The sequence below is a fragment of the Cynocephalus volans genome, chromosome 16 (assembly GCF_027409185.1).
Source record: "Cynocephalus volans isolate mCynVol1 chromosome 16, mCynVol1.pri, whole genome shotgun sequence".
Taxonomy (NCBI): domain Eukaryota; kingdom Metazoa; phylum Chordata; class Mammalia; order Dermoptera; family Cynocephalidae; genus Cynocephalus; species Cynocephalus volans.
This window is the reverse complement of record NC_084475.1, coordinates 15192169-15200979: the sequence shown is the minus strand read 5'-3', so window position 1 is coordinate 15200979 and position 8811 is coordinate 15192169.

The window sequence follows — 8811 nt, the reverse complement described above, 5'->3', positions numbered from 1 at the left end:
TGCTAACACCAAGGTCAAGGGTCTGGGTCCCTGGACTGGGCATCCACCAAAAAAAAAAAGGACCCACATCTGTCCATATTAACCCCCAAACTCCTGTCTGCCACTGTGACTCTCTAAGGGGGAGCCCTTGCTCACCTTTCTTCTTCTTTTTTTTTTAAATCCACAGATCCATTTTTAGTATTTCAAAGAACTGGACTCTCTCCTTCCTGCAAAGTGAGAGAAAACAGGGAAGGCTGTCAACAAACCAAGTACCAAAACAGTTAAACACTTTTGACAGAGGGAATGGGGTGGCTTAACCTCCCCCAGCCCCTCCCTGCTTGTCTGTCCCATGTCTGGTTGGCCCCGAGGGGACATGTGAGGGCCCTAAAGACTCAGGATGGCAAGGAGAGGAGTGAGTGGGGACTGGACAGAGCGGAGCTGGGGTAGACCTGATGGCCAAACTTGGCCCTGGGGCAAGTAGGCTGTGGGACAATGCTTGAGAAGGTCCTATAGTCCTGGGCCTACCCCCCAAGGTGGCCTGAGCCAGGGGACCCACATCAGGCAGCGGACCCGCTGAGGAGCGCAGTCTGCAGTCTGGTAAAGTTGCTCTCCTCAAGCAGCCCATGTTGCCATCTGTTGGTGGCTGCCAGGACTGCTGGCTTTCTTGGGCAGGTAACTGCTCCTGTCTCTACAAGCTGGGAAGTGGAGAGGTGGCTGTACAGGGAATCCAGATCCCCCAGCCCATAGACTGGGAACAGGGGAAGAGGATCTGAGGGCTTCAGAGAGGCAGGAGAGGACGAAAGGAGACAGGCAGGTGTCACAGAGGAGGAAATCGGCTGCACCCAGCCTTCAGGCCAGGCCACCCAAGAGGGACCGGGCAGGGGCTCGGCCTCTGGGATCTCCCAGGCTCCAGGTTGGCAGATGATGACACCAGGGGTCCTCAGATACCCAACAGGATCACTAGCTCTGAGGCCAACCTGGCACAGTCCAGCTCCCCGCTTAGGGTGAGCAGGCTATATTGCTCCACCTCCTGCTTCTGCTGGACTGTTCCAGAAGAGGGGAGGGGCTGAGCTGCAGGTAGAGAGTTGGGGGGAGAACCTGCCTCTCCTCAGGGACTGAGAAGGCAAAGACAGGGACATGGGTCTCATGCCTCCCTGCCCTCCCCTCCTGGTAAGGGTTAGGTTCTTCACCAGAAGGCTCCGGGTTCAAGGCCATGCCACCCCAAAGTTCCCAGCTGACAGGTATCCCTTCCTGAAGGTGTGTTTTGGCCCCAGGGGAAGGGACTCTAGGATGTGGCCTTAAACATTGCCAAGGTTTCCAGCTCCTAGGGAAGAGGAGGCTCCACTTTATCGTGGGTGATTTGGGGGGTTGGTGTGTGTGTATATGTGTGGGCAGGGTTAGAATGTAGAAGAAATAGTGCAGCACTAAAGGGGACTCTGTGGGGTGAGGCAGAAAGAGGCATGATCCTGAGACAGCCTCCCAGTCCCACTGACCATGACTGTTTCCGCACATGCTGACAGGGGTCTCAAACCTGGTGCACATTGGAATGCTTTGGGGAGCTTTTAAATAATACCCACACCTGAGCCCCCTCCCTAACCTCCCCCTTTTCCCTACCCAACTGCGACCCCAGATTCTTACACAATTGATGAGTAGAGCCCTGGCAGGGCATCTATGCCCTGAGGAAGAGGGAAGGTGGGGAGATGCTGTAGGGGCAGAAAGGAGGTTTCAGACACTGTACTGCGCTCAAGAGAGGGGGAGGGAGCAGAGGAGTCAGCCGGCGGTCTGATTCAGGGAGCTGCTGTCTAACCCCAGACCACCGAAACTCTCCCCAGAGAAGGGCTCAACATGACAAGTCCCAGCCTTTTACTGGATCAGGCCCATAAAGTTGGTTCTCAAAATGAATGAATGAATGAATGAATGAGTGAATAAATGAAAAATGCTGAAAGTGATTAAGAGCATGGACTCTGGGTTTCACTGCCTGGGCTTTAAATCCAAGCCCTGCTTCTGATAAGCTGTGTGACCCTGGCTGAGTTACTAACCTCTCTGAGCACCAACTTCTCCACCTGCAAAACAGGAACAGCAATTGCACTGCTATGTAGCGTCCATAAAGGCTTGGGGCTGTTGGTATCCCCGCAGCCTCTGTTACATCAGGACTGCCTGCCATGTTCTCAGGGTAACGCACAGTGGGCCACAGCTTGGGCCTCCTCTTGTAGACCCAGGGGACAGAACAGCCTCCTGTCCTTGCTGTATTAGTACCGCCTCCTCCTCCTCTTGGCTCTTCTTTTCTCTCTTCTTCCTCCATGCCCTGGGTGTCCCAGGCTCCTTTCCCAACTGCCCCTCATGGTCCTGGGAGAGTCCCGTTTTTCAAAGGTCCAGCTCTCCCCTCCTCACCAGAGCTTGTTTAGGGACCCCTACCCCTGCCCATCCCCACATGACCTCACACTTGGACAGGCTGCCCCAAACTGGAGGGCAGGGACGCATGCTTCCTGGTCTACTGTCCAGGTGGAAATCTAAATCACCACCATAATCTCTGACTCCACCAGGTGGCACTCGATGCCAAGGCTCTGTTTATTTAAAGACTATTTAATGGTTGCCCCCCTTGGGCCAGGCACTAGGCCCAAAGATGGGAACATGAAGATAAATATATGACAATATCTCCTTTCCAAGGAGTTTGTGGTTTAGTGCAAAACATTGAAACAAAGACAGGAAAATAAAGGACTACCTTACAAGGTGAGAAATGCCGCTGAAGACAAGGCAAAAATCCCACTGGCCTGGGGGAAGAGGGGACCAGCCCCCGCCTTCCACCCAGGCACAGGAAAATGACAGACAAGTAGCCCAGAGGTCCTGGACCCCAGCCCTGCACCCTCCCTCTCAGTCCCACTTGATCTCTGTCCCCCTTGAGGAATTCTGGGGGGAGGATGGACCGAGCCCTTGAAAATTCCAGAAAAACATTTGACCTGTCTCCAGATGGATCCAAAGTCATTGGGGATGTTAGGGCACCACAGCCCTAGGTCATGTGACCCTTCCCTCTTCTGCACCCCCCCCGCACAGTCCCCCCAAAAGGTGAGAAGGAGATCATTTGAACGGCCTCCCTGTCACTCGATCAGCCAGCTCCTCTCCAGACTCCCCAGGCAGCCCACACAGGACTGCAAGGTGGGGGTGAGGACAGTATTCAACCCATCTGGGTCTCCCCTACAGCAGTGGGTCCCCAGCTTGGCTGATTGCAACAAATACCCGGGGTACCGGTTAAGAATACAGATTCTGGAGCTGGCCGGTTAGGTCACTCAGGTGCTGATAACACCAAGGTCAAGGGTTCGGATCTCTCTACTAGCCAGCCACCAAAAAGATAGAAGAAAAAAAAAAAGAATACAGATTCTGGGGCCTGCCTCTGATCTCCTGATTCTTAGAAGGAAAAAAAGGGGGGGGGGGACAAAACAAAAAAGGATTCTCTCCAGCTGGGGACTGGGAAGCTGTCATTTTAACAAACTCCCCCAGATGATTCCTAAGATCACACAAATTTAGGAAACTCTGCTGTACAGAAATTATGGGAATACCAGGCACTTTACTGGTGCTCAGTAGTGGCAGGTAGGATGAGATGGGATGGGTTGGGATGGGGTGCGATGAGATGGGCAGGGTAGGGACAGGACAGGACAGGACAAAGCTGTGCATGGCACATGGTAGGCAAATCCGTAGATGTGCATTGAATGAAATGAATTGGTGGGAGTGGGCTTAAAGAGCTCCCCGGTGCCTGCACAAGGGTATGAAGAATGCAGCTCCTCAGCTTCCCCCAGTCTCTGGGAACTTCTGGAGTTCCTGGAGGTCTGGGGCATTACGGTGAATGTCCCAGCTAGAAGGAGGGCACTGGAGTCCCAGTGGAGAACGCAATGCTGCGTTCACTGTGCCTTTGCAACTTCAAAGGTCAGAAGTATTTGTGAAAGCATTGTGTGAACAACGATAATATAACTAATAGTGTGGCAATCTAGATTCTTCCAAAGCTGTGATGGGGGCAGGGTAAGAGGAGGCAAGGGGAGGCTGCTGCAATAATTCCAGCAAGAGACGTGGTAGCTTGGACCCTCTTTTGGTCACCCGTGAGGTTGTGGCTGGAGCATTCCTGTTTGCAGACAGTGCAGCCTGGCCTTAGCCTTGTCTCAGGGCTTTGTGTCCCTGTAGACTGTGTATTGGGAGAGAGGAAGGGGCTGGGACAAAAGAGATCTCAATGGGAGGAGGAGTAAATCCAGTGAGAGGGAAGGAAGGTGGAGGTAAAGAGGTTATGCCCAGAGGAAAGGATTTCAGGATCTGAATTTAGAAGTGGGAGCTCATTGTTATAACACCAAGGTCAAGGGTTCAGATCCTCCGGTAATGGCCTGCCACCCAAAACAAAACTAAACAGAAGTGGGAGCTCATAAAGAAACTTACCCTTATGAAGATAAAACACAGAACTTCCAAGGTCAGCATCAAACTACAACGAGATTCTTCAGACGGGAAGGGCGGTTCTGAAGTCCTCTGAGTCCTGCCCGTCCTCTGACTACCCTTTCCCGGCTGGCCCCAGCAGAGCCCTGCCTGTCCTTCAACAGCTGGTCCAAGGGTGACCAGATGGCCCTTTTCAAAGTCATTGTTCTTGGGCTGGCCGGTTAGCTCAGTTGATTAGAGTGCAGCCTTACAACACCAAGGTCACGTCATGGGTTCCGTTCACCATACTGGCCAGCCACCCAAAAAATAAATAAAAGTCATTGTCCTGAGCTCTTTGTACCACGCTGGGCACCTGCCCCAGTGGTCTTGGGCTCCGAGCTGGCTCTGCTCACTACTGGGGGGTGGTCCCACTTACAGATGGAGAGATGTCCACGGCTTTTATGGCTTCCCTAGGGGTTGACTCTGGGCCCACTGAGACATCCAATAGCAACTCTCTTACCTCATTTGGGATGCAGAGGGGGCAGTTTCTTCCCTATTCTTTTATTAAAACATGAAGGACAAGGAAGTCTGCTTTCCAAACAGAGGTTTACCCTTCATGTTTGCTTACTGCCTGGCCCCGCCTCAACCCATGTCTGTAGCCTGTCTCTGGGAAGGGGCATGTAGTGCTCCATGTCCTTGGCTTATGGACAATAAAGAGATAATTGTCTCTGTTTATGAATCCCATTTGCTTTCCTGGAGGAGGAAAAAATCTCAACATGGTGATGCCAAAGAGTCTCAGCCCTCATGTAGGGGTCCTCATCACCAGAGGAAACCAGACACCCGGGAGATACGTGGAACACAACCACTGCCACGTGCGCAGGTCCCACCTGTGAAGGATGCACTGCATGGCCTCCCCCTAGGCCACCGTGGGAAGAGTCTTCTCCACAGGCCTGCTCCCTCCAGCCTCATGCAAGACCTCAGCCCGGTGTGATGGGTTTGATTGACCCCCTGCCCCCAGTTCACAGGTTGAAATCCCCAGTACTTCAGAATGAGACCTTATTTGGAGATAGAGCCTTTATGGAGGTAATCAAGGTAAAATGAGGTCATCAGGGTGGGCTCTCATCCAATAGAACCGTGTCCTTATTAAAAAGAAATATTTGGACACAGAGACATACATACAGGAGTGACAATGTGAAGAGAGACACAGGGAGAAGACGCCATCTATAAAGTAAGTAGGGAGGCCTGGAGCAGACCCGTCCCTCATGGCCCCCAGAAGGAACCAGCCCCGCCAGCAGCTCGACTTTGAGCTTCCAGACTCCAGAACTGTGAGATAATGAGTTTCTGATGTTGAAGCTGTCCAGTCTGTGGTACTTTGTCAGTCAGCCTCAGCAAACAAATACACCAATTTCCTTTCTCACTGGTCCCCACGGAGAATGCACCTTCCAGTGATTCAGAAACTCCTCTCTTGACCTTTCCGATTATAACCAAGGGAGAGACTCCCCCATCCCAACCCAGGCTGTCCCCTCGGCTACACTTTCCAGAGACACAGCTTCTACCAGGTTATCAACAAGGTCCCCATCAGCTGAGTCCTCATCCCCAGCACAGGTGCATTGACACATATGCACATATGGGAGTGACTTTGCCCTTGCAGACCCAAGAGTATATCAGCCACAGTAAGTGGCTCCTTCTAGAGACATATGACACCTGGCTGAAGTGACTTAGAAAGATGGAGTCTCAGAATTGTGTGCCAGAAAGAATTGGGGGCTGGGGAGAGATCAGCGTGGGAACCGATGTCAGCTCAAATGATGGCAAGGAACAGCCTTTAATAAATATTGATGGAGAACTGATGTATGAATGAATTAATGAGCCAAATGTTATTCCCATGTCTGCTATCGTCTGCCCTGCGGGACACAGCATGTTTTATAATGATGAGCTGCACACAGAGAAGTGGCACGTGGCAACAGCACACCAATCTGTTCTGTGAACGCAAATCTAAGTCAGTCTTCTCAGAATTATTCAGCAAGGCTGGGATGCACGGTGGGGGCCCCTACCACGTACATGCAAGGACCTCACCCCGTCATCCCCAGGCCTGCCATCCTCAGCCTCCTCAAAAGCCCCCCAAGGGGAGAATGAATCCGAAAACCTAGGCAGGGTGAGGGCTGGCCTGTCTAGAAAAAAAAGGGGGGGAGATGAGAGAGTGGCGGAGGATTGCTCAGTCTGGCCTTTGCGAAGGCTGGGGAAGGGCCACCGCAGGCCACAGGGGAGAGCCACTGCCACACTCTGTGGTTCTTTTCTTTCTTCAGATAAATTTTTTAAAAATACGTAATTTATTTTCATGGAGAAAGAGGAAAAGGAATGGAAGGAGGAAGGATAGAGAGAAAGAGAGAGGAAGGAAGGGAGAAAAAGAGAGAGAAAAGGAAGAGAAAGAGAGGCAGAAAATAAAAAAAGAAAGAAAAGGAAACGAAACAAGACAGTAAAAAGTCTTCTTGTTTGTCACCTGCCTGGTCCAGGTGACTGTCCCCTTCTTTAACCTTTGTCTTCTGTTATTCCAGAGCTCCCTTATGCAAATACAGGCAAATGTGAATATATAGGGTGAGGGGTACCACTGGGATTGAATTCTTCTGAAAATTCTACTTTGTATGTGGGATGGGAAGGGCAGAGAGGGTGTGGGCGGGACGGCCGTGGGTACCAGCCCCACCCTCTGTCTGCCCTCCACCTGGTGACCTCTCCCCAGCTGAGACTGACTCATTCCATGTCCTTCCCTGAAACCCCACCCGTGTGGGGGTGGGGGGGGGGGATGGGCCCTGCTGACCAGGCAGGATGCTCCCCCGACCTTCAGTCCTGACAGCCCCTGGGTTGAGGTTGTGGCCTCAGCCCAGCTCCTCTCCCTGAACATGAGGCTGCCTGATGCACACACTATGTGTGAGTCTCTTTCTGGTGCCCCAGCTGCTAGTGACAGGAAACAGGCCTGAGTCCCCAGCATCCCCTGTCCCAGGGCTCTGCTCAGTACCCACATCCGGGTGGGAGCTGAGGTGTTTGCATGGAGAAAGGAGCTGGCCGGTCACAAGCTGCTCAAATGTCGTCAGGCCAAGGGTCACAGTCCCCAGCATGGAGAAGGGGAAGGCCCAGCAATACCATCCCAGAGTCCTGGGCTGCAGGGACCTCAAGCTCCAGACCCCATGCACTGTGTGGCTGGTTCTAATGCCGCTGTAAAGCTAGGAGAGTGTGCCCCCTAAGGAACAGTTGGACATGTCATCACAACTAAGGTTGATGGTACTCCTAGCACTTAGCAGGCAGAGGCCGGCGACACCGCCTAGCATCCTACAATGCCCACCACTAAGAATGTTCCATCCCAAAATGTCAGAAGTGCTGGGGCTGAGCCACTCTGCCCTAGAGCCAGGCCACAGACACTGGTGGGCTTCTGTGGGCCCTGGCTCCATGACACCCACGTGGAAACTTAATGAGCCCAGAGGGGATTCCTCTTCTTGGGAACAGGGACCTGCTTCTCCGTCCTCCTTCTTTGAGCAGGGCTGAGAGATACGGGATAAATGCTGTAGGTACTGGGGTCCAGGTCCTGGCTGGTAGCCCGTAAGGGGACAGATAGCTCACAAACAATCGCAATCCTGGCAGGTCATGTGGCTGGGCCCTGAAGGTGGGCAGGAGATGGGAGGCGACGGGCCAGCCCCGACCCAGCTGGCAGCAGGAGCAGGGACAGCTGGCACGGATCAATTTGCAGGGTGCAGGGGCGGAGATTGGGGTGGGGAGCGGGCTGCGGCCTTGGGTTGGCTGAGGCTGGAGTGGGCTGGTCCTCGCTGGAGAGTGACATCGGATCGTCTACATTCGGGTCCCATCCACACCCCAGGTGCTTGGGAAGAGTAGGGTGACTCAGGGTGGGGGGCCCGAGCCCCGCGCCCTGTGCCCATCCCACCAGGGCACGGCCGCCTCTGAAATGCTCAGTTAAGGACTCAGCATAAAACCTTCCCTGGGCCCCCCAAGGGCCCTCTAGTGCCATCGGAGGTGGAAGCGAGTGGCTGTCGCTTTTGTGCCCATCAGACCAGGGTGCGCTTTCTTGGCAGAACCAGAACCGGGCACCCTCTCCGGGCTTCTGGGTGGGACCTGTCCCAATCGCACACCCGAACCCAGCCCCTGTCTGAGGCAGAGTGAAGCCATGGGCCTGTGTCCGCCCAGTTCTGCTCCAGGCCTTGAGTAGAGGCCCCTGCGGCAGAGCTGCAGCACAGCCCTGAAGCTTGGAGTCCCCTTTTAAGTTCTGGGGACCTCAACTTCAGGGCGTAGGCAGTGCTGGAGGCATCGGAGTCCATTTTACAGTTGAGGAAACCGAGGGAGAGTCGAGGGAGCTGCTCAAAGTCACAGAGCTGGTTAGAGCCTGGCTGGGCCTGAGGACACCCTGCTGGACAGGAAGCGGGTGCCTGATGGAAGCTTGCT